The sequence below is a fragment of the Vicugna pacos genome, chromosome 4 (genome assembly GCF_048564905.1).
Source record: "Vicugna pacos chromosome 4, VicPac4, whole genome shotgun sequence".
NCBI classification, from domain to species: domain Eukaryota; kingdom Metazoa; phylum Chordata; class Mammalia; order Artiodactyla; family Camelidae; genus Vicugna; species Vicugna pacos.
The window spans coordinates 12989559-13015629 of record NC_132990.1 but is presented as its reverse complement, the minus strand read 5'-3'; the positions used below and the strand labels follow the sequence as shown (position 1 = coordinate 13015629).

The 26071-nt window shown below is 36.9% G+C and overlaps 2 long non-coding RNA genes across 4 annotated transcripts; one reads left to right on the top strand and one right to left on the bottom strand.

The window, feature by feature from the left end:
* Nucleotides 1-9015: 9015 nt before the first annotated feature.
* On the bottom strand, nt 9016-10116 carry LOC140695819 (uncharacterized). The gene is made up of 2 exons (XR_012071643.1): nt 9986-10116; nt 9016-9369 (listed from the first exon to the last, which is right to left on the bottom strand). It is a non-coding gene; the product is annotated as an uncharacterized lncRNA (long non-coding RNA).
* On the top strand, nt 10053-25027 carry LOC140695818 (uncharacterized). Of its 3 annotated transcripts, none has more exons than XR_012071641.1 (6): nt 10053-10527; nt 15956-16206; nt 16309-16378; nt 22152-22281; nt 23045-23288; nt 24916-25027. It is a non-coding gene; the product is annotated as an uncharacterized lncRNA (long non-coding RNA). The 3 variants fall into 3 exon arrangements; XR_012071640.1 differs by having other exon boundaries at nt 22121-22281; XR_012071642.1 differs by having other exon boundaries at nt 22121-22281; nt 23041-23288.
* Nucleotides 25028-26071: the final 1044 nt, after the last annotated feature.

The window sequence follows — 26071 nt, the reverse complement described above, 5'->3', positions numbered from 1 at the left end:
AGCATGCTTGCCATTTCTGTAATCCTAAAGCCAAAAGTTATTTTTAACACACACTGGGCTTATTCATTAAGAATATCTATGCAGTATTCTTCATTAAACAGAAAACTTTCAATGGCTTAAATATTGGACTTATTTTGTGTGTGGGGAAGAAAATTAAGTTGACTGATTGATTTAAATGGAGGTAGTGGGGATTGAACCTAGGACCTTGTGCATGCTAAGAACACACTCTACCACTGAGCTGTCCCCTCCCTACTTTTTTTAAAATAAGAAGATGCATAGAGGCAAGTGTACATTGAAGTCCATTCATGTGCTCAGAGATATTAGGACTGGTATATCTGTGATGAAATTTCCTTCCCTTCATTATTGCAACACAGTCTCTCTGGCAGCAAGCAGTGTATTTGTATTCAAAGCCAAACAAACTTGGAGACCTGGGGACAAACATTTCCTTTTATCAGGAAAAGCAAACACCTTTCAGAAGCTCCTGAAAACGGTCATTTATGTTGAATGAGACAGAACTGCTTCATAGAAACCCAGAGGTTTAGGAGAGGAAACCAAGCATATAATCCTTCTGGGATTAAGCAAGCAAGCACGATCTTTCCATCTTCTGCATGGAAGTGAGAAGGAAGAAGACATCTGAAACCCTTGGTAGCTAAGTGAGTCAGCCATGGTTATTTCACCCGATGCTGAAAAGCACATTTAATAAAGTATTTAAATAGATAATGATGAATAAATTTCAGGTTTATAATATATAATAAAATAGTAAAAGCCAACTGGTAATTATGTTCTACTCTTTGATATAAAATTGTGCCCAAATTAAATAAATGTTAGCTAAGCTTCTCTGTTGTAGATATTCACTCAAATCTGACAATCATTATAGAACTTAAAATTTAATTTTCAGACTTGTAGAGACCATGGTCTTTATAGATATAGATATAGTATTAGTCAGATTGGACTGTCATTAAAAAAAAACAACAACACAGATTAGGTGACTTAAATGACAGAAATGTATTTTCTCACAGTTCTGAAGCCTGCAAGATCGAGGTCAGGAAGCCAACATGGTTGAGTCCTACTGAGAGCTCTTCTCCTGGCTTAACAATGGCCACCTTCTCCCCATGTCTTCATATGTTGGAGAAAGACAGAAAGACACAGATACACACCTCCAGCCCCTACCCCCAACAGAGAGAGAGAGAGAGAGAAGATAAAAAAAAGGGAAAGAAGGATTTCTTTCCTTTCTGATAAGGTCACAGTCCTATCAGATTCAAGTCTCACCCTTATGGATTCAGTTAACCTTCAACACCTCCTAAAGATCCCCATTTCCAGATGGAGGTCACATCGGCGGTCAGGGCTTCAACAAACTAATTTGAAAGGAACACAGTCCAGTCCATGGCATCTATATAGCCAGCTGGCTATTTTCTATGATTTGTAAAACACACACACAAACAAAAATATAAGTCTTTCAGCCAGTCCCTGAATACCTACTTTTGGATATATGGCGTTAACTTGCCCTGTATCACTTTTATATTCAAATGCATTTCACTTAGAATGGTGAGGTCAAACCTACTGTGCAGTTTCTCAGTAGTTTTATTGGACAACACACACACTCACCTAAGAAGCCATCATCACAGTCAAGATAAGCAATACATCCACCACCTCTAACGTCTTTCTCGTGACTCTTTTTGTGCAGTCACTTCTGTCTTTCCTCATGCCCTCATCCCAAGGCAACTGCTGATCGGCTTTCTGTCAACATAGTTCGTTTTGTGAAATTTTATACAAATGCAATTATACAGGATGGATTTTGAGGGGTCTAACTTCTTACAATTAATAAAGTTACTCTGAGCTTCATCCACTTTTTTGGCACATATCCATAGTTTATTTCTTTTTTACTCTCCAGCAGTACTTCAATTACGGCCATACCACAATTTATTTATCAATTCAACTATTTACAAACATTTGTTGTATCCAGTTTTTGGCAAATACAGATGCTATGAATTTTTTATGCAAATATTTACGTAAATGATGCTTTCATTTCTTTTGGATAAACAGGAGAGGAATCGTTGGTTAGTATGGAAGGGGTATATATAACTTCTATAGAAATAATCAAACTCTTTTCCAAGAACTTGTACCATGTACATTTCCACCAGCATGCTATGTTCTGATTACTCCACACCCTCCTGAAGTCCATACAGTTAATCTTTTTCAATTTCAGACAATCCGTTAGATGTGTTGTGATATATTATTGTAGTTTTAATTTGCATTTCACTAAGGACTAATACTCTTCCATATATTACTATGTGCTATTTATTATCCATATATCTTGTTTTATAATGTGTATGTTTAAATCTTTTCTTGTCTTTTTCAAGCACTTTCTTATTAAGTTTGAGACTTCTGTATACATCTCAAATACAAGTCCTTTTTGTCAGACATGTGATTTACAAGTGATCTTTTCCAGTCTCTGGCTTGTCATTTCATTTTTCTAATAGTGTCTTTTGAAGAGCAAGCACTATTAATTTGGATGAATGCAATTTATCCAACTTTGAGAGATCATGCTTATGATACGGTATCAAAGGAATCTGTGTCTTACTAATACCACAGAAATATTTCCGTACATAATCTAGAAGTTTTATGGTTTTAGGTTTTCAATTAGGCCAATATTAAGTTTTGCATGTGGTACTGGTGTAGATCAAAGCTTGTGCACATACGTCTGCATGCATGTATCTGTCTGTCTGTCTATCCACATATGTCAAATTGATCCAGCACCATTATGAAAAAGTTTCCCTTTTGTCAATTATTAGAGTAACACTGACTTCAAAGAAGGAGTTGAGAAGTGTTTCCTTCTCTTCATTTTTCTGGAAGACTTTATACAGAATTGATATAAATTCTTTAAAGTGTCACAGATGTCACCAGTGAAGTCCCCTGGAGCTCGCTCTTCCACTACAAATACAGAGAGGCTTCTTCAGCTGACGTATTCTTGAGGAAGCCTGGATGTGTCATTTTTGAAGAATTTGTTTATTTTATACAGGCTGTCAAATTTGTTGGCATAAAGTTATTGACAATATTCCATTTGTATATTCTTAATATTAGTAGAAGATGCAGAGTTTTCACTTCTTTCATTCCTTATGTTAGTAATATGTGTCCCCTCTCTTATTTTTCCTGGCTAGTCTGGTTATAGGTTTCTCAGTTTACATTCTTGTCTGTAAGGACACACTTTTGGTTTCACTGATTTACTTTCTTTCCTGTTTTGTTTCCATACTAACCTCTATTATTTACTTCTGGCTGCTTACTTAGGACTTAATTAAATCCTTTTTTAACTTCTTTTAAATGGAAGGAAATTAGTCTGAGATCTTTGTGTTTTATAATAAAGGCTTCTAATGCTATAAACTTTCTTCAATATAATGCTTTACCTACAGCCCACAAATTTTTGGTGTGTAGTACATGCATTTTCACTGAGTTAGATATATTTTTCTAATCATTGTTTTGATAGCTTTTCTGACCTATCAGTTTAAAAGTCTATCATTTAGTTTCTAAATATTTGATAATTTTTCAAATTTGTTTCTGTTATTCATTTCTAATTTTTACTTTTGTGGTCTTGAAACATCCTTTTTGTTATTTGATTCCATGGAACTTTATTTAAATTTGCTTAATGGTCCATCTTGGTAAATTTAGTTATGTGTAATTGAAAATAATATGGTTCAGGGGGAATGTTCTATACATGTCAGTAAAGTAAAACTTCTGTTGTAAGATAACAAAGAATTTATAATTATCATGTTCCCACGATGAATTAACTCATTTATCACCATTAAATAAACCTCTTTACACCTGACAGTATTTTTGTAATGAAATCCATTTTGTCTGATATCAATGTAACCACCCCAGTAGTGTTACATAACTTATCTTTTTCTATTCTTTTACTTTTAATCTACTTGTGTCTTATATTTAAAATTGTTTTCTTTTTGGCAGCATATTTTTTTCTTGGTTTTTATCCATTGGACAACCTCTACCTTTTAACTGAGATCTTTAAATTATGTACCTTGAGTATAAATACTGATATGAGTATATTCTTACACATACAATCTTGCTATTGCTTTGATGTCTGCCTTCTTTGTTTGTTCCATTCAAAACTTCTTCCCTTCCTTGCTCTTTCTATGGAGAAAGCAAAGGACATGGGTGTACTCATTTTGGTATATCCGTCCTCTTCTTTCCAATTTGATAACCATCAGAGATATGTGGCCATGGAGGACTTGAAGTGTGAACAGTTCAGAGTGAAATATACTCCAAACGTCAAAGACTTAAAAAAAAATAGTTTACTATTTTGTAAATGTATTACAGAGTGAAATGATAATTTTTGATAAAGGATTAAATGAAATACTTTAAAATTTTTTTGTTTAGTTTTAGTTGTTTAATGTGGCTTCCAGAAAATGTAAATTATATATGTCACTCACAATATATGACTTCTAATAGATAGATAGCAGTGTCTTAGATCATGAATCAGCAATCTATTTTTTTTATAAAGGGCCAGATAGCAAACATGTAGCTTTGCAGGACTACATTCTCCGTCACAACTACACAACTATGCAATCCTGCCACAGGATCGTGAAAGCAGCCTTAGACAGCACATGATAAACAGGGGTGGCTGGGCTTCAAAACAACTTTACACACAAAATGTGGCAGTGAGTAGGTCTGGCTTGTGGGCCTTGATTTGGTGACCTTTTCTAGACAATCATTCTGAGAATTGAGGCTATGTATAATTCATGATCAAGGAACAGAAATTTTTTTTAAAAGCCTTACTTATTTCCTGGTGATACTGGGGAGACCAAAGCAGCCCTTAACCAATAATATTTTAGGTATGACAAAAATAACCTGCCTCATTTATGCCCCAGTTTTTTAATACATGTAGCTAAATCTAATTATATTCATACTCATGAATCCATTATATGCTTTTGCAGGTTTAAATGTATAGCTCCTTCATCCAAAATTGGCCACTTTCATATGCATTGTCACTGTCGTATAGCTAATTTTTATCTAACCTGCCTTATTATCTTTCTATAACATCAACTATTATCTAGTAGGTTTGCTTTGTATTCAGCTAGTATTTAATAAGTGCTGGTGGGGTAAACACAGAACAGTAACATGTGCAAAAGAGTGTCCATCACTGAAATTTCTCTATCTAAGGAATCAATCTCAGTGAGCAAAAAACAAGAAAGCTCAATTAGTAAAATAATACTACCAAACGTCCAAAAAGTCCATTATTCAAAAACCTGTTAAAGTGGTTTTCTTCACAGCTACAGCTGTTATGAAAAATTCCCCTCATTATATATGATAGCTCAAAGGAATTCATCAGTTAATTCTGATAAGGATATAAAACTTTGAAACTGTTTCTATTTTTTAACCCTGGCTACCTATACAAATTGTATGGCTTTTTGTTAAATTTGAAAAACATGCACACCCCCCCCAACATCAGATGACTTCGCAGTTTGAACCAGCTCATCTGCCTCAAATAAAGCTAGGCTCAAGATTTCCTAAATAATACAGTAGAAAATTAAGTAGGACTTAAATGATATGTAAGTTACCACAGTTTTGTGTGGAGTTGCTAATAACACTCTTGCAGAATTTCAGAAAAATTCTAGAATAAAAAGATGTATCTCTTTTCATAAACAAACAAACAAATCTTGGTGCCCTATTTCGCTGTGTAAAATTCCAACCACCTATCACGTGGAACTCATACGGAGCCAGGACAATAATCTTCGGAGTAATGTTGACAAGGAGAGAGGCAAGTGGGTGAAACAGCGATGAACTTGACTCACTGCCCCAGGATTTGCTCTTTCTTCAGTCCTCATGACACCCTTGCATTCTACAAATTTTCATTCCACTGTATTGTTTGTATACAAAGAAACAGGCATATCAAAAATGTTGAGAAACGTATCCAATGTTGCTGAACTAGGACAGAGGTTTAAATTCAAGTCTGGGTGATGTGAAAACTGATGCCTAGATAGCACAGTCCAAGACAGCAGATGATTGAGATGTCTTCCTGTGAATTATATTCTCTAGAAAAAGGAATCACTTTCAGACACCAGTGAGCAAAGAATGAATTGTCCACTTGTCACTACTTATGTGACAGCAGTGTCAGTGAACTTTCACATGAAAACACACCCAGTAGATTTTCTAAGTTGCTAGAAATCACAACAGCAAAGATAAATGTAATGTATACAATACTCAACTCATGTTTTCTTCTCATGGCGTTTTGGATTGTACTTTCAAATATCACCAGTGGACAACAGGCTTGAATTGGCTATATAACCATAAGAATAAAACTCAGATTACCTCTTTATTAAAACATCGATTTCCAACAGCTGCAGGCTTCTCTCCTGGTTGATTATCCCACAATGTATAATTTTCTGAAATAACCACCTTCACATATTTTCAAAAATGTAACAGTGCTTTCAATTGCTCAACAATCAATAATAATGAATTGATAACTCAAAATAAATACTGTTAAATACTGAGCAAAATTTGTAGCCATCATTACCATCAGTTGAGATACTAAAAAGGCCCTGCCATCCTTTTAATTTATACACACACACACACACACACACACATTCATGGTAACCAGTTCAAGAAGGGTTCTGGAAACAGGTGTAGTCTTTTTAGTTGTTGTTAACAACAATAAATCCTTTGACTCTTAGGTCCTAATGCTGCAGTGAACACTGGGGCACATATATCTTTTCAAATTAGGATGTTTGTTTTCTTCAGGTAAAGACCTAGAAGTGGAATTTCTGGACAGTATGGTAGTTCTGTTTTAATTTTTTGAAGAACCCTCATTCTGTTTTCCATTGTAGCTGTACCAGCTGGCACTCCCACCGGCAGTGCATGAGGATTCCCTTTTCTCTGCGTCATCACCAGCACTTGTCATTTCCTGTCTTTTGGGTAATAGCGATTCTGATTGGTGTTCGGGGATATCTCATCATAGTTTTGATTTGCATTTCCCTGACGATGAGTGATGCTGAGCACCTGTTCAAGCACCTGTTAATCATTTGTGTATCTTCTTTGGAAAAATGTCTATTCAGGTTCCCTGCTCATTTTTTAGTGAGTTGTTTGGTTGTTTTTGACATTGAACTGCATGAGTTCTTCATTTATTTTTGATATCAGCCCACTATCAGATAAAAGCCAACCTCGGAGATACTGAGGGTCTGTTTCCAGAACACTATGATGAAGCAAATACAGGAATTAACTGAGTCACATGAATTATTTGGTTTCCCAGTTATGTTCACACACACTGTAGTCTATTAAGTGTATAGTTTCATGTCTAAAAATATAATGTACATACCTTAATTAAAAATACTGCATTGCTAAAAGAAGCTAACCATTACATGAACTTGCAGTGAATCATAGCAGTAACATCAAAGATCACTGATTACAGGCCACCAAAACAAATATAATGAGAATGGAAAAGTCTGAAATATTGTGAAAATTACCAAAGTGTAACAGAGACATGAGGTTAGCAAATGCTTTTGGAAAAATGGGGCCTGTAGATTTGCTGGACACAAGGTTGCCCCAAAAATTCAGTTTGTAAAAACAACACAGCATCTGTGACATACAATAAAATGAGGTATGCTGGTGTACCCTTTGCAAACATCTTCTCCCAGTAGGTTGTCTTTTTTGTTGACAGTTTCCTTTTCTGTTCAAAACCTTTTTAGTTTGATGTAGTCTCATCTGTTTATCTGTGCTAGATGTGCCCCAGCATTCATTGTATCATTATTTCCAGTGACAAAGATATGGAAGGAACCTAAGGGTCCATCAGTAGGTAAATGAGTAAAGGAGAAGTGTGTATACATACACACACACACACCCCACACACCTATATGTACACACACCATACATATATTCACACACATAACACACATATATGTACACACACAACACATATACGTAAAAACACCATACATATATGCACACACATACCACACATGTATGTACACACACAGCACATATATGTACACACAACATGGAATATTACTCAGCCATAAAAAAGAATGAAATCTCACCATTTGTGACAACATGGATGTACCTAGAGGGTATTATGTTAGGTGAGATAAGATAGAAAGGTACCATATTATTTCCCTTAAATGCGTAATCTAAAAAAACAAAACCAAATGAAGAAACATAACAAAAGAGACACAGACCCATTGATAGCGAGAACAAGCTGGTGGTTGCCAGAAGGGGGCTGGAGAGATGGGGAAAATAAGTAAAGGGATTAAGAAGTACAAACTTCCATTTATGAAATAAGTAAGTCACGGGGTATAATGTACAGCATAGGGAATATCATCAATAATACTATAATAACTTGGTATAGTGACATATGATGACTAGACTTATTGTGGTGATCATTTATAGTGTATAAAAATATTGAATAACTATTTTGTACACCCCAGACTAATAGAATATTATAAGTTAATTATACTTCAATTAAAATAAAATCTTAATTTTGAATCCAGCTCACTCCCAGGACTCCCCCTTTATAACATTCTGGGTTCACTCATCTTCAATGAACCATCCTTCAGCACCACCCAGAGTGCCCACCCGCCTTTGTCCACAGCAAATATTTGCGTTTATTTTGACATGTTTTAATCCTAACTAGGTAAGTATTTAAGAGGCTATCCATTGGGGGAGTTCCAAGCTTCACCATACAAATTAGTGAATTTAATGTATATGTAGGGAAGACGTGCTGTCATGTGGGACATATTAGTGCTAACAAAATTCCTGACTGAAATTAATTGGGAGAAGAATGGTACCTCACTTAACACACCAACAAAATTCAAGTCTCATCCCTCTTCCCGGGCAAAACACCCTATTTGGTGCAGACACACTTTGAAAGCATTTGCATTCCACCCCCCTCCCCCGCCCCCCCCGGCCAATACTATAGTTTTGTTTTTTGTTTTTTCTCTTTTGAATGGGAATAATGCTTTCTGGAAGGGGAAAAGAAAGGCAGGGGGAAAAAAAAGAAAGGCAGGAAGACAAAACTGTTTAAATACTGTGTCTTCTTCAAGTTATCACGAAACACATTGAAACAATAACGGATTAGGGGCCAAATTCTGAGGACTGCGGGATGCTGAGGGATCTCTGAGTATCCACTGGAGTGAAAGGCCTATTAGTACGCTGGGATTTTACCAAAGGTCAGGACACGCTACTGGGGTGCAGTGTACCTAAGAAGGTTAATGCAATAATTAACAGACTGGGGAAGATGCGAGCCCCCTGGAACCGCAGCAGAGGCAATAGAATTCTGGATTTACGGGTTTTGAAGATTCTCCAGGCGGGAACCCCTCTCACAAGCGTTTGGCAGTTTTATTCCTTCTTACTCTGGGTTTTACAGTTTGCCTGAAAATGAGAAAGCACACGTTTTGGTTTCTGTCAGATCAGGGAAAGCAGAACAGCCTCCAAAGTCTACCAGCAAGCGCCAGGTTTGGTGAAGAGGCCTCTCGCGCCGAGACAGGAGGGAGGGGGCAGGGCTCGGCCACCGGAGGAAGGACACGGCAATTAGCGCCAAGGTGGCGGAAGAGTCCGCCCTCAGCGGGCCCCGCAGCCCAAGGCGGCAGGAGCTCTGACTTCCGGGGACCCTGAGCTTCCCGACACGCTCGCGGCAGCGTGTTCGCGCGCGAAGTAACACGCCCGCAGGCTCCACGGCAGTCCCGCGGCTGACCGCGAAGGGCCAGAAGGTGGGTGATGGCCCAGCTCCCGGGAATCCCGGCCCCTTCCCCACAGTAGCTGGGGCCGCTCCCACTTGTCAGCATAGGAAGCCACGGAGCTCGTAAAAACGAAACCCCCAGGTCTCGTGGCCACTCTTCGTTCTAAGTGAGACAGACCACACTCTGTGTATGGAGTGTGTACCTACGTGTACTTTAAAGTAAACACCGCCCCACACCTCATGGCCTCCCTGGCCTCCGGAGAAGGCCCGCCCTCTGTCTGTGGCGTGCGCCGCTCCGAGTCAACCCACTTTTACTCTACGGTGGCTCGCCCTTGACTTCTTTCCCATGCGAAGCCAATGACAGCCCGTTGGCAGGGCACATCCCAGGGATCCACCTGGGACCTGGGACATGGCGAGACATGCCATGGGACCTGGGACGTGCCCCGTTCTCCCACATCAGTGCGTCAATGGCATACGTCATTACTGGAAGAACAGAAAGCTTCTCCTGCTGTAAACATCGATTATTCATGCAGCCTGTTCGTCATGCTGGTGACGGTCTGACACTCCCAGCGCCAGGACAAGCTGAGGCTTTAAAAGAGACGCTTGCTTGATTTGAAGCACAGGTACTGGTCTCAGCCAAACAGAAGAAGAAAACAATGGGAAGGAAACTTCCAAAGCAAAAGAGAAGTCAGAGGAAAAGAGTAAATATTCTGGTTCCTGGGGAACCGAATGGGCCTGCACGGAGGGCTTGAGCATGCCTGGCCTCCTATAAGCCCTGCGTGACTTTGCTGTTTCAAAACATCATTTCAGTGTTTAATGAGCGGCCCTGTGAAAAACAAACATTCAGTCAGGTAAGGAAAAGGACTGGGGCTCTGCAGGAGTTGTTTTGTTTCATTTTGTTTGACAGGAAATTCTATGTTTACACTTCAAACTTGGGCAGATTAGGCTGATCTTTCGCATCCATATAACTCATCTATAATTTCAGGACTCCACATACATAAAATTAATTTCTAAATAGTGCTAACCCATTTCTGCAGGCTGGGATCAGTACATTAAGTTATAAAAATTGTACGGCCAGTTATAGGAATTGGGATGGGGGATTATTTTTCTTCTATATTATATCCAGGTCACAGGTATAGTTTACAAACCTGGACTGGCTACTTAAGAGCACTTAGTCAAGTTATTTAAGCCATCTGTAGCTCTGTTCCTCTCTTTAACAGAATATTTATTTCAGGGCGTTATCACAGGATTAAATGAGGCAATAATAATACACACATAGCACTCACATGCGCCAGGCACTGCTTATGTGTTACCTCACCAAATCCTCATAGAAACTCAGTGAGGTAGGTCTTATAATTATCCTCATGAACAGATCAAAAAAAAAAATTGAGTCACAGAAAGTTAAATAACTTTCACAAGTTCCCATAGTATGTGATAAAGACTGAATTTGTGAACCCAGGCAGCCTAGCTCCAAACCATGTATAAGCTTTGGGGAAGCAACGTTTCAGTATAGCTTTTGGTTTCAGCTCCAGCATTTATGTAAAGAGCTTAGAAGTCATTACTCTTGTTCCTACAGTAAGAAAAGGAGGGGAAAAAAAAAACAGTCACCGAAAATCAGTGACTTTTCCTGGACTCATCAGATGACTGAGGTCACAGGGCAAATGGCTGCCCTGAAATCTGGAGAGACCAGCGAATCTAGAGTCACAGCTGAGATCTGTTTACGGGGGACAAGTCCCACCCATGAAGTGGTAGGAATGTTTATATGGAAATTTTCTTGATGCATTGCTGGAGGCTGCTGTGCACTGACTTGAGAGTGAGGAATTTCTGGGGCCTGAGGGGTCCTCCACATTTTCCAGGCTTTTATATCCAGGGACTCCACCAGGTTTTAAAGATAAACAACCAAGAGCAATTCACTAAAGACACTAGCAGGGGCGGAGGAAACGTAACCATTAAAACACGCCCAGAGTGTTCTCTATTACAAAGGCCTGCTCTGCAGGGCAAAAGCCTTTCCCACAGCCTTTTCGCACCAGTAGGAAAGGCATTTCTCCAGCTTCAGCTCCCACCCCACCTGAGCCTTCCTGTTTCACCTAAGGAGAACTGAGAAGTCTGTGTGAAGTTCACAGCCTAAGTACACAGGCTGCCCCCTAAACACTGAGATGCACCCGTAGGATTACAGGATCGGTCCCATCCTTCACACCTTACCCCCCCCACCAGCAGGGCTCCGGTGGCTTACAGCCAGCCACCCTGCAAGACGCAGACTCTATCTGAGGAGCAAATGATATGGAAGCCAAAGACTACAGGGGACACAAAAGTGAGGACACTTGTATTTGAAGCTTCGGCCACCTACAGCTACAGCAATCAGTAAACACAGTCCAAGGCCCAGTGAGAGCAATATAAAATCTCACATCAAAAGCCTATTTACCTCCATGGCTATTACCCAGTTTCCAATAATAAATTACAAGTCATGTCAAAAAGCAAGGGGGGAAAAAAGCCTAAAAATGCAAAGCAAGAATCAGACCAAGATTCAGATAAGCCAAAGATCTTGAAATTATCAAACAAGGAATTAAAAAAAAAAAACTATTATTAACATGTTAAGGGTTTTAAACAAAAAAAGAGTAGACATCAGGCAAGAACAGATGGCTACTATAAGCAGAGAGATGAAAAGAATAAAAAGAAATGCTAGAAAAAAACTGCAGTAGAAATAAAAAAAATGTGTTTGATGGGTGCAACAGTGTTTAGAGAACACAGCTGTAAAAGCTAGAAAATATGTCAATAGAAAATTTGTGATCCACAATGCAAAGAAGGAAAGAATGAAAATAATGAAAGAATAGAACACATAAGAACTGTTAAGACAGTTTCAAAAAGTGAAATATACCTATTAGAGGGATACTAAAAGAAGAAAGAGGGAAGGAACAGATGAAGTATTTACAATAATGAGAGAGAAATTTCCAAAATTAGTAACAGACATGAAATGACCTGTCCAGAAAGCTTAGAGATCATGAAGCTGGATTAATACCAAACGAAAAATACACCCATATCATATATCATATTCAATTTCAGAAAAACCTAGAAATCTTGAAAGTGGGCAGAGGGAAAAAGGACAAAACACACAATGGTTACAGAGGAACGGAGGTAAGAAGCACATTGGACTTCTCTTTAGGACATGCATGTGCAGTCAAGAAGAGAGTCAAGTGAATATTTAAAGTGTTGAAAGACAAAATGCAGTACAGTGGATATTTATTAGCTAAGTATTCATTATGCAGAGTTATGGAACAAAAATAATTTTAACATGAATGTATTTTCATAATCTGAGCATTCATTGTATTAGTCCCTGTCATGGATTGAATGGTCTCTCAAAATCCATAGGTTGATTCCCTAACCCCTCAATGGGACTGGATTTAAAGATAGAACCTTTCAGGAAGTAATTAAGTCATAAATGGGGGCCCTAATACCTTAGGACTAGTCTCCTTGAAAGACGAGGAGACAGCAAAGATCTCTCACCTTCTCTCTAAGTAATCACAGAGGAAAGACATGGAAGGATATAGTCCATCTACAAACCAGGAAAAGAGGTCTCACCGGAAATCAACTCTGCTGGCACCGTGACCTTGGACTTCCAGCCACCAAAACTGTTACAAAAAAAATTTTCTATTGGTTAAGCTACCCAACCTGGTGTTTTGTCACAGCGATCCAAGTTGACTAATACAGACTTCCTCAAATTAGTCACCCCTATTTTCACAAAAATGTCTAACTCTGTCTGTTTGGCCAGTCTAATTTTTCTATACATTAAATATTACAAAATATATTGGAAATGGAACACAAATTGATTATCAAGTGAAGCGGCAAATTCTAACATACAGGATTTCGGGAAGCTGATAAAAATGTTAGAGAATTTCTGGAATGCCATGCAAAATCATCATCCTACAGAGTATGGGAGTGTGGAAGAAAGACACTGCCCGCCGTGTCAGTCAGGAAAGGATGCTGTGGCCAGCAAGTCATCAGCCACTGCAGCCTCCCCAGACTGTGTGCACCCTGAGGGGACCCAGGATGGACAAGGACAGGACACTGTCCCTAGGTAGCTAAGGTGCATGTCAAAGGAATGATTTCCATGAGCCCAGACTCTTGTATCTTCCAATACATAGAAAAGCACAAAATACATTAACTTGAGGGGTCTAGTTTTTAATTTATAATAATCTTCTGATGTTCCTACTACCTGGTTTAGGTGCAAAAATTCTTATACATCCAGGCTCCTCTCTCACCTCTTCAGAGCAGTCCCTCAGAGCTATCTGAGAGGCTGTCCCCCTGGCTTAAGTCCTCAATTTTCTCTGCTGAATAAAACATAATTCTTAACTTCTAGGTTGTGTATTTTAAGTTAGTCGACAAGAGCTAGACCTCTAAAAATTGACAATAATAATAGATTTTTCTCAAGAGAATGTTTTCATTATTAAGGGATTATTACAAGATAATCAAAAATGCACTAATGCCCTAATATTTCTATTAAATCATTTCCTTTGTATCAGCTAAAATGATCACAGGTTATTTTCACGATAAAACTGTCAACTTCAAGAAAAATAGGAAAGTGCTTAATTTTACCAAGACATTTGGATATTTTAATCAATTGTTAATCTCAGGTTTGTAATTAAAATACATACTGTGATATTTTAATGAAATGTTCCTCCATGATTTAAAAAGTTAACCTGGAAATATTTGATTAATTCTTTGTTGAGGACGAGGGCCAATAAGAATCTTGTTAAGACTTTATCTTGAACCTTGTTTCTAATTAGCATAAGAATTTCTGAACTTGAGGTAGAAAACTAGAGGGCGATAGTTCTTATGGCATTAGACGTCAGCAGGTTTTGTGGGGATAATATTTAAATATACATATATAGTTGAATACAAGCTTTAATTAGTCCATTAAGTAAACATTAAACCAGAAGCAGACATACCACGTACATAATGAACCTTAAAATTCAGAGTCATTTGTTCACACATTCTTTTCCAAAGGTGAGATGCTAGCAATTGTTTCAATGCTTATAATGATGTTATATTTATACAATTAAAAGATTTTAACCACAGTTAGTTAAAACTGATAGTCCCTTTAAATAACAGCTTCACCTCTCACACCCTCTCCTTGCGTCAGGGAGCACTGAAGCAGCCATGGGCGGTTTTGCTGTCTGGTGGCAGAATTTAAGTTTGAGATACAGAAACTTTGTATTTAGTTGATGTATCGTTAAGACGTTTTGAATATACCATAGAGGAATGGTAGGTACTCCTGGGGGTCACTGTGCTGAGTCCCCCATCATCACGTCACAAGGGTTTAGGGCCACAGATCATGATGCATCTAAATGTGTCCCAAGAAAATCCAGAAAAGAATTATGTAAATAATAGTGATATAAAAGGTACAAAGCTCAAAACATTTTGCTGTTGAAATATTCTTGTAGTCAGAAGAAGTATAAAATTGCAAGAGCATTCAGTTCTCACCAGCACCTAATCACAGTAGAATCTCTCTCTGGCAGGCATATACTAAATAAATGTACAGGACTACAGAAACATCATGCATTTAAAACATGAACATTATATAAAATAGTATTCGTTAAAACTCCTGTGTTTCTAGGTCACAGACCTATAGAGATACTGCAGAAAGTACATCAGAAATACCTCATAGACAAAAGAAACTCAATGGAGGCTTCCCAAGTTTGAAAATAACCTTTAAAATCCACATGACACAATCAATACTTATTTGTGAAACTGAAAATTCCTTTTCTAAATTGCCATTATTAATTTAAAAATAATCAACCATGCTAGGGGAAATGCTGAATTGTATTTCAATTTTAACTAAAGAAAGTAATCATTCCAAAGTGTTATAAAGAAGTGATCAGAGAACATGCGGCCAAAGCCAAAGAAAAAGTATAATAATGTGTCTGGAAGTTAAATAATAAAATGAGTTGCATTTTGTTAGGTATATAGGCTTTGTCAGCTTCTTCAAATTTATATTATATTGTGATTTCTCTGTAAATTCTACATAAATATTAGCCATCATCCCTATTTTGTACTCTTTTCCTTAAAGAGCACCCCCAAAGTGTTGCTTTAGGTCCCATAAAACCTGGATCTACTCCTGTCCATGAAGCAGATATAATTTTATCATTAGTGAGATTGAACCTTAGAAAAATTAAGCACCCTACCCTAATTTACCAGGAAATAAATGTTGAGCCTGGAGTTTTATTCCAACACTGCCATTTTAAAGCCCGTACTAATTCGACCACTCTTCTAAACTCTTCTCAGATAAGGTGGGAGATGCAGTACCTCTCTCATGGAAAGACAGAGACACAGGCAGGGTCTGCCTCCTTCAGCCCTCAGCCAGCCACCTACCACCACTAAAGGCTCCTAACGCAGGTACATTCAAAGACCCTGCAAGCAAAAAAAAAGAAAAAGAAAAAGAAAGCTCTCTATTGGGGATTTTGTTGTTTTGAATGAAATGTCACAGGGTTTGCCGAAGTCCTTCTATACCATGGACACCAAGTCTTGAAAAGCTGGTAAGCTCTAAGGTTTCTATTTTTTCCTAAATGCACCTACAATGTTAAGGATAAATGCAACTTTCATTAAGCACTTAATATGTTTTATGTTTTATAACGTAGGAAGTATTTTGTACTCAATGACTATTTACCGCACCATAGCCTGTGATGTATTCTGCTCACACTTTTTAAGGTAAGTTGTGCCATGATCCACTGCTATCCTAATTGCTTTAATTAAGCAGTCAGTGCTATCCCAGCCTTGCATCTTAATTATATAAACAAAAAGGTAGACTTATTCTGCATATGTAAACTAATGAGTTGTCAAAGGGAATACAGATTGCACTGGGCACATAAATTCTTTCTAATGTTCTAAAATTGCTAGGAACATTATTTAAAGAAAATTGATACTTGAACTGAAGCTTTCAGTTAAAAAACATGAATGTAGACTAGTTTCTTTGTAACTTAAACATAATCAAGAGTGCAATTATATTTCATTGATGCTGTCTGAAACAGTAGATTTCCCACTGCCTCTAACCTGCAAACATAAAAAGTTCCGAGGCAGAGGGCAGAATACTAGATTTGAAACTGGAAATTCTGGGTTTGTATGTAAATCCTTTGTAGATTTATCTTCCTATTGCAAGCACTTAACCTTTATAAACCTTACAGTCACCAATTATGAAATGGGCATAATAAGTCCACGTCAATGTTGATGCCTTAGGCATTACAGGAAACTTGAAATATGATGTAAATAACAGCATAATGTAAACTCTTATCTAGGTCGTCTTTGACCTGTTTTATACCGAAACACACACTATCTTCTCTGTTTGTAGGGTTAATATCAAAGCAAATACCAGAAAGAGAACCAAGTCCTTAATGCATTTTATCGGGATCATACAGGGAGAAGATAAATCTGCAAACAAAAGACAATAATAATACTTCTTCAGAAAACATGACATTTTCTCATTTGCCAAGGAATCATTATAGTCCCACCATCTTTATGCACATAGAGTTTTATTGTAGTCAGGAATTAACCTTTCATTGTTTTATTGTTTTAAATGAACATCACTCTGCCTTTTTCCTCAAGCCTTTCCTGTCCTAAAAATTAAGCAGAGAAGTGAGAAACGTATCTTCTGCTTTTCAATGTTGTGAAAATTTATGTCCTAAAATCAGGGGAAATGAGCAGTTTATACTTTAAGGGAGAAACCAAGAAGTCTCCCAAAACCACTCCAAGATCACACAGACTTCCTCACACATATTTCATGGAACATTACTCTTGAATACTCAACCAGTCCAACACATCACTTCCTTTCTCCACGGCCCAGCTTCATCTGGGAGGATGTAGTCCCTATTTCAATGAGTCAGCCTTAATGAAGAGAACAGCAATCAACTGAACCTACCCAGAACTGACATAGATGTTAGACCAGTAGACAAGGACATTACAACAATTATTGTAACTGTATTACATACGTTGAGGAAAAAAATCCTTATACCAGAAACTAACACAACTTGTGAATCAACTATACTTCAATTAAAAAAGAAAACTTAATTAGGGCTACTGAAAAAATAAAGACTCAAATTAAATCTCTTGAGACAAAAACTACAATGTCCAGGATGAAGAATACATTGGGTAGCATTAATGGCATATTAGACACTGCAGAAAAAAAGATGACTCATGCTGAAAATATGGCAATGCAAAGGATGTAAAAGGTCACACAAAGAAAAAAAAATATACATAGTGAACTGTGAGACAACTTCAGGCGGCCTAATGTAGGGGTAACTAAGGTCCTTAAAGGGAAAAGAGAGCAGCTTGACCAATGACAGTGACAAAACTTATGAAAGAAAGGAGGGAAGCTCCTAGGGAAGATGAAACTGAACTTGGAAACTGACAAGTTGTGACAAAGAGGGAAGAAAGATGTGGGAGAAAGCTGTGATGTTTGTTGACCTGACCAGATCATAATTCCAAGAGGGCTCCAGCGATGAGCTGAAGGTTATAATGGACAAAGCATCCAATAACGTAAACTATGAAAAGGATTAGATGACTGATAGAAATTCAAAGAGATCTTGTCTGGCTCTTCCTCTAATCAGAGTTTGATTCCTTTAGCTTCCCAATACCTCATGAAGATTTCTGTGCAAATTAGACTTTTGAGCTTTGTGATAAAATAACCCAGATGAAATATGACACAATTTGAGAAAAATTATCCCCAGGAATATTCAGACTGTGATCCCGTATTATTAGCTAAACTTCTGACTGACGCTAATCCACCTCCCCTCAGTTATATGAAATCTGATATTACCAATCACTGTCAGAAAAATTCATCACTGTCAGAAAAATGTTTTGGTTTTTTTTTCCAAATAGTATACCTAAATCATCTGTTATGGTTAGAGAGCCTTTCCATTTCTAAATATTTGTTTCTTGGAAAAATAAAGAGACCTTCACAGCTAGCCTAAATCTGTTAAAAAATATAAATCTTACTTTTTTTCACTTTTCTATGTATAGTGGGCTTCTTGACTAAATCGTAATGCCTACAATTTACAGAGAAATTTATGACAGCTCCACAAATAAATGTTTAGCATGCAATTATGATAATCTAAGCAAAAACAGTGGCAGAAAAATTCTTTATAATACAGATAAGAATATTGAAAAGCTACTCTTTTCCTAAGTATATAGAACTTGCAATATTACATTGTTTACTATATAAAATAGTGTTGCTTTAACGTTTTTATTTATATGAATACTCAATTTGTATAATATGAATATATTTGTTATATATAAATTAATAACTTATTTATATTAAGATTTTGATGAATTGTTACAATGATCTTGGAAAAAGTGTTCAATTGCTAACCATAACTTCTTGACACAGCGATAATCAATTTTAGACATTTAAAACATATTCCTCCAGGGTTCTCTCTCTCTGTCAAACACACACACACATATTTAAAAATATATCATGGCCATCTTTTCTAGTTCAAAACTTATAAATCATATAATCATTTTAATGATTATGTACTATTTTTTATATTACCATAACAGTGATGGAGATTTGAATTATGGTTTTCATTTCACTATTATAAATTGCTCTGAGATGAACATTATAACATGGCTATTTTTGCATGTGTTCTGCTATCATTTATGCACGTAACTATTGTCTACGTTTTGGTCCATGTCCTTGTGCAGTGATCACCTAATTTCGGTAGTCTAGCTGGATTTCCACTCCTGCCAACAGAGAGCGCCAAGCATGACCCTCAACAATGTGCAGGCGGATTTAAAGGGGCAAAGTCTAAGAAACTGTCCAAATAATCCTACAAACAGGCGATGATGACGTTTACTAAAGCAGTGACCGCTAAACGAGACAGGAGAGAAAAGTCAGAGAAGCATCACGGACGTGGGAAAGGTTCTCTAGCTTAAGATTTCCTTGAGAACAAGGACTTTGGCTCTCTCTTCTCCATTTCCAGGGCTTATTGTAGTGACTGGCACATACCAAGAAATCAAAACATAAAAAAGCAAATAGGATAAAGAATTTTAAAAAGAGTATTTACAGCAGTGGAGGTCTAAATTGTGTGCATACTGAGAGCAAAAAAAAAAAAATGAGGTCTGTTTTTGAGTTTGTTGTGAAAATGGGAGGATCAATGCTCACACTGCTGTTTCCCTTTTGAATGCCATTTTTTTTTTCATCATAGCATGTATGCATGGAAACACCTTCTAAGAATCTTCCTCTGTTCTTCAAATCATTACCTTAGGGAACGTAAATTACTTCTCTTTCAAATGATCTTGAACATTTGCTGCTAATTTCTTCTCTGTGCTACAGAGCTAGCTTTTTTCTCCTCTACTTGACGGTGATGTAACTGACAAGTACCTCACTGCTTCACACTTACATCTCCCCTGCTGCTTAGTGTAATACTTTGTATATTATAAATATAATAAAAGGAAAGTTTGTGTAACTGTATCCTATATATTACAAAAGTTATTACTGATGTTGGTTACCTTTCACTAAATGAGCTGGTTCATTTACTCAGGGAACTGTGTGTCAGGGAACTGTGTCTCAGACACACTCACCTGCTGTTTGATTTATGGCACACTACGTCACATGAAGACTTTCCACAATCTGTGCTCAGGCATCTCTGTAATCGACTCGCCAATCAATCTTAGTTAGAAGCTAGAGGAGTAATAATAAAGCATGCAAGAGCCAAGACAGGGAATGAAAATGTATAAAAGAAAGACATTCTGTGTACTTTCAATATGTTTCTTATGCTAAACATTCATTTCTGAATGCAGTTTCTAAGTGTCTTCCTGAAGACTGCATATTTTACTGTGGATTAATGCATATCAATTCCTTTCCCTTAAATCAAAAAATTGGAAGGTTCTATACTGACTTTACAGACTAGGATAGATCTCATACAAATAATTGATATCACTTTTGATTACTGCAAATTCTTTCTTGATAATTAAACTTTGGTAATTATTTTTGATTCTGATGAAGTACAATGTTAAAAAATTTCCACCTTATCAATGAAAAACTCTCACCAAGGGGCAAAAATGATTTTTGGATATAAGTGTGGGCTCTGTAATCAGAATAAATTTTTTAGACTCTCGGCTCTAGGTAGGATCATGGGTAATTTACAACCTAATTGGCTGTCAGTTTTCATAAAACTGTTAATAGGGACAGTAATATCAACCAACAGTGTGGCTGTAGAGATAAAAAGAAACAAAATAGGTGATGTTTTCACACTACCTGGCACATAGAAAGCGATCAATAATTTTGTTTTCTATTTATCAGTGGGCATTGAGTTAAGCATTCTTGCCATAGTCTCTAATATATTTCACGTAGTACAGATACACATCTTTTCTGTACCCTCTCACTGCTTGACATACTGGAGTATTTATCAATGCTGGAGCTACTGCACCTCACAGGTGACCTTTATTAAATGGATCACATCACTTATCTATAGTTCTTGCTTGAGAATGCCCTAACAGCATAGCAGGAAATAATTAATTAAGAGGCCAGTGCAGATTCTTCTCATGAAAAGAAATGTCTGTGTTCAGAAAAATGTCCAATGAATATGGATGTATATAGAAATAATATCCTCTGGGCTTGGCTTGAGGGGCTGGAAAGAAAAATATGTCTGAAGGGAGAGAGGAATAACAAGAGAGAAAATCAAGTCTGCCGAAATTCTCTGCAGAAATACATAGCTGAGGACTTTTTAAGAAAGGAGAATACTTTATATTTGTTTTATTGCTGAGCTATGGTATCTATTTTCTCTTAATCTAAAATGATACTAGAAAAACATGCCAAGGACTTTTAAGTCTTAGAAGCAGGGATGCACTTCACATTTGGCTAAATGTAAGGCATAGAGAAGGCTACAGGCATTATTAGAAGTGCAACTATTATTAAAATAGGAACAAGAAAGTGATAAAAGGCAACCTTGGAAATGAGAATTTAAGCCACTAGTAGACATCTCACACTCGGTATTAGATTTTTCACAGGACAAAGGTGGGCGTTCAAGCCAACTGTATTTAAATTAAATAATTCAATGTCAAGGTGACATCAGATCATACATCTTCTTAGTACCATATTAATTACAGGATATTATACTCTTCAAAAACATGTTTTTAACTTAATCACATGTGGCACTGATTTAATGTTTATTATTAGTCTTTCTGTAGACAGGAAATAGAGTTGTAGTAAATATCTTGCCTATCCTTCTGAGCAGGCTTAGAGAATCTCGCACACTTCTTGCACATTTCTGTTTCCCCTTTCTGGATAGGCACTTCACATCTTTTCAGTAATTTTAATTGTATTTTGACAACAATTTTAAGGTTTTTTTCCACAAAGGCAACACAACGTGTAGAGTACTAGAACTGGGTGATACCATGTACATGTTTCTTAGGAGTTAATCTTTCCCCAGTTCAATTATATGCTTATACTATGAACAGTTATATTTCGACAACCAACTTGTGCCCTCAGCACATGGCTTTGATAGAACTGGATACCGTCAGGAGCAGAGCTGAGCCAGCAGGTGTTGGAGCAGCGGTCAGTTAACACAACAAGCCAAACTGAAAGCAAAGCCAAGACGTTCACCGCCTCCTGCTAGAGGGTGAGTAAGAGGCTAACGCTTGAGGGAGGAATAGCTCCTCCCCTGATCTTCATTTTCCCGTGGAACAGCATCAGGGGCAGCTGGGACATCAGAACAAAATCAAATCAGTAATGCCTTCTTTGAAATTCCTGAAATATACACAACCACTTCCTGAACAATTTCCTCTGAGAACTCACTGTTTGGCAAAGCCATTTATTATACAAATATGTTGAATCTACAGATTATACTTGAGACTAAACTCTGTCTCCTGAAAGTTTTTTTTTTTGTCTTCAGTCCTCTTCACTGAGATAAAATCAAGTCATAATTTAATTTTTTTTCCCTTTGGTGCCTGTTTAATAGTCTCAAAAGAGCCAGGTTTAATGGGTTTTTGTCAATTCACTTGGGATCCTGATTATAGCAGGATACCGTGACAGTGAAGAAATTGTTAAAGTTTTGGTTGTATCTCTCTTCTCCCCCAGACATATCTTATAAATTCACACTATAATTTAATGAGCGTAATCTTTCTAGAAGAGTAAAGAACCAAAATACCACCATCTGGGTGTGTCTTAGGAAAAAAGTAGCCTGCTCTCGTAAGGCTGGTGGCAGACTGTATGACGTCACACTGAGGTCTCCTTAGATGAATGGGTGAACAGTCGCATTGGTAGAAAAACAGTGATAATAGACATTCTGTGTAGATGTGTATAAAGAACATTTTAAAAATATTAAACATAGGAGATCCCTAGGTTGGTTGATAAAATGCTAATTGTGGGTCTTTGAAAGACAGGAAGCTAACATGTCCGTGATTTCATCATTCTGGAATACCAGACACGCCGAGAACGCCAATGGATGAGAAATAAAGCAGCTCAACATTATTTGGGGGCCTAAGGAGGAGGTATTTTAGCTGAGTTTATTAGAATGTTAATTTTTTAAAGAAAACCTGAGAACCTGCTATCCACCATCAGAGGAGGAAAAAAACTGCCTCTGGAGTCCATGTTAAGATCAATGTTTAAAAACGACACCCTACACTGGTAAGAAGCCGTGGCGGCAACATATTAGCTAGACCTAAGCCTTCTCTCCGTTGTGAGTGGCATGTGCGTCGGTGCTCTCCCTGAACTGTATGAGCCCGAAGGGCTCCTGGAGAAGTCAGAGGATGGTAGAAATCACAAAGTGAGATAATGAATGCTCTCTTCCCTTTTTTTAACTTATTACTTTGAAGTACTGTAGATGCCAAGAAGCAGAGAACACTATACATCAAGTCCTGTGTACCTTCCACCCAAAACTCTTGTGGTGACATCTCATGCAGCTGCAGTACGGTACCAATGCCAATTCCAGGACATGGGCCTCCGTACAATGCTGTTGAGTAGACTACAGTCCTTATTCAGATTTTAAAACTACTTTACGTGCATTATTCTGTGTGTGTGTGTGCTCACGTGTACATAGTGCTTACCAACTTCATCATATATATGAACCCTTCCAACAACCAGAAGGAAACTCCCTCATGCTAGCCCTTTATATTTACAAGCCTATGCCTAGTCCCTGTTTCCAGACAAAGGACTCCACCACTATAGTTTCCAGAATGTTTTATAACATTACATAAATGAAAACATATAGTATCTAACCTTTAGAGATTAAGTTTTCCACCAATAATGATGTCCTGGGAATTCATCTAAATTACCGCATGTATCCTGTTTGTTTCTGTCATTGAGGAGGGTTCCATGGCATGGATGTAGTACAGTTATTTAAACATTTACCCACTGAAGGACATTCAAATGCTTCCAGTTTGGAACTACTATAAAAATCTGGTATGAAGATGCATGTAGCGGCTTTAATGTAAATGTATGTTTTCACTTCTCTTGGCTAAGTGCCCAGGAATATGACTGCTGAGTTATGCATAATTTTATTAGAAACTGCCAAATTATTTTTCAGAGTGCCTGTACCATTTTATATTATCACCAGAAATGTTTGGATAAATAACAACTTCATACTGTAGAGCACAGGGAACTATATTCAGTATCTTGTAGTAACTTATGGTGAAAAAGAATATGAAAACAAATATATGTATGTTCCTATATGACTGAAGTACTGTGCTGTACACCAGAAACTGACATAACATTGTAAACTGACTATATTTCAATAAAATATATGAAGAAATGTATGAAAGATCCAGTTTATCCATTTTCTCATCAGCATTTGGTTTTGTCATACTTTTTTAAAAAATTAAATACTTGAATAAAGATGTGGGGATATCTCATAGGGGTTTGAACTGCCAGATCACTAATGGGAAATGATACCAAGCATATTTTCATGTGTTTATCTGCCATTCACATCTCCTTTTTGGTGAGATGTCTATACATGTCTTTAGCTGCTTTTTCTAACTGGATTTTTTTTAAACTTAGGTTTTGAGAGTTCTTTACATATTCTAGATAAAAGAGCTTTCCCATATATGTGATTTGCCAATGTTTCATCCCAGTTTGCTGTCCTGTTTTCTCATCTTCTCTAAAGGATCTTCCACACAGGTGCTCCTTTTAATAGAGCAGATTTTTATTCTGTTAATGAATGGGAAAAAATGTTTCAAAGCAAAATGAACTACATTTGCACCCTGAGTTTGTGGAGCTGTTTACATAAATAACCAAATCACTATTTATTTTATTACAGCAATGGAAAAAACATTCCACTTTTCAAATAACTGACTTATACAGCCCTTTTAGAAGACAACCCGCTTGTAAGCAGGAGGATTCTACTCAAAATAAACTAAACTGGAACAAAACTGCAGTATCTTTCTTTCCCTGAACACAAATATTTTGACTTTCACTCTTTGAGTCAATTAAAATTAAAAGAAATTCATGCCCCAAATACCCTTTCATGTATTTTGTCTCCAAGTCAATATTTTGACATTTGTATGGGATGTTCAAATAGATGTATCCAAGATTTTCTATTGAAGTTAAGACTTAATAATAATGTGCAAATCTTTGAAACAATATTTTTTAATTTTTCTACTTTTAACTTAGTTTTAATAAAATTGAGTTTCTTATGCGACAATAAAGAAAACATGATATATTTACTCACAATAATGTACAAATTAAGATACTAGCCCTAACATCACTATCCACTGTCCTTTCCTTATGATAAGAAAATACTAAATTTTCAAATTTCTGGCGTATATTTGATTGTAAGTTCACTTTAATTTTAAGATAGCCAATGTTCTCATATTGCTTTTCCCTTTTGCAATATTATGTGATCTTAGATAAAACAATAAGGATTTATTTCTATGATACATGACAGTTTGGGGTGTTATGCATACTTTGATAAATTTTGGCTGCCTAAAATAAAAATAATGAAGCTGAATTGGTAGAAATCCTTCTTGGTTAAATCCAATTGATGACTATTGTCATTTCTCAACCAGTCATAAAACTATTTCCTCCACATTTATCATATTTTTTTAAATTTAATACTTTCAAAGATGAAGAATGAGTTAGAATTAGGAGGGAATATAGAATGCAACAGCTGTTTTCTTGGTGATGTGATTGAAACCATGAAGAATGTATACTTTTGCACCTTAAATTAGGCGCCCACTTCTCTGTCTAGTATTATGCTAGATACGTTGAATACTTAAGGCTGATGTCTGAACTCTGACAACAGGGATATTACTTCTTTTAGGGAGATAATATGCTCGTGAACCAATTTAACATTGACTATATCAGTTTGCAATTAAATTTTAAAGCCAATGGTCAGCTAAAAGTGTTGCAGTGTTTTTTTTGAAAATACAGGGGGAAAATATACTAATGAAAAGTAAAGTTTAAACTGGATCCTA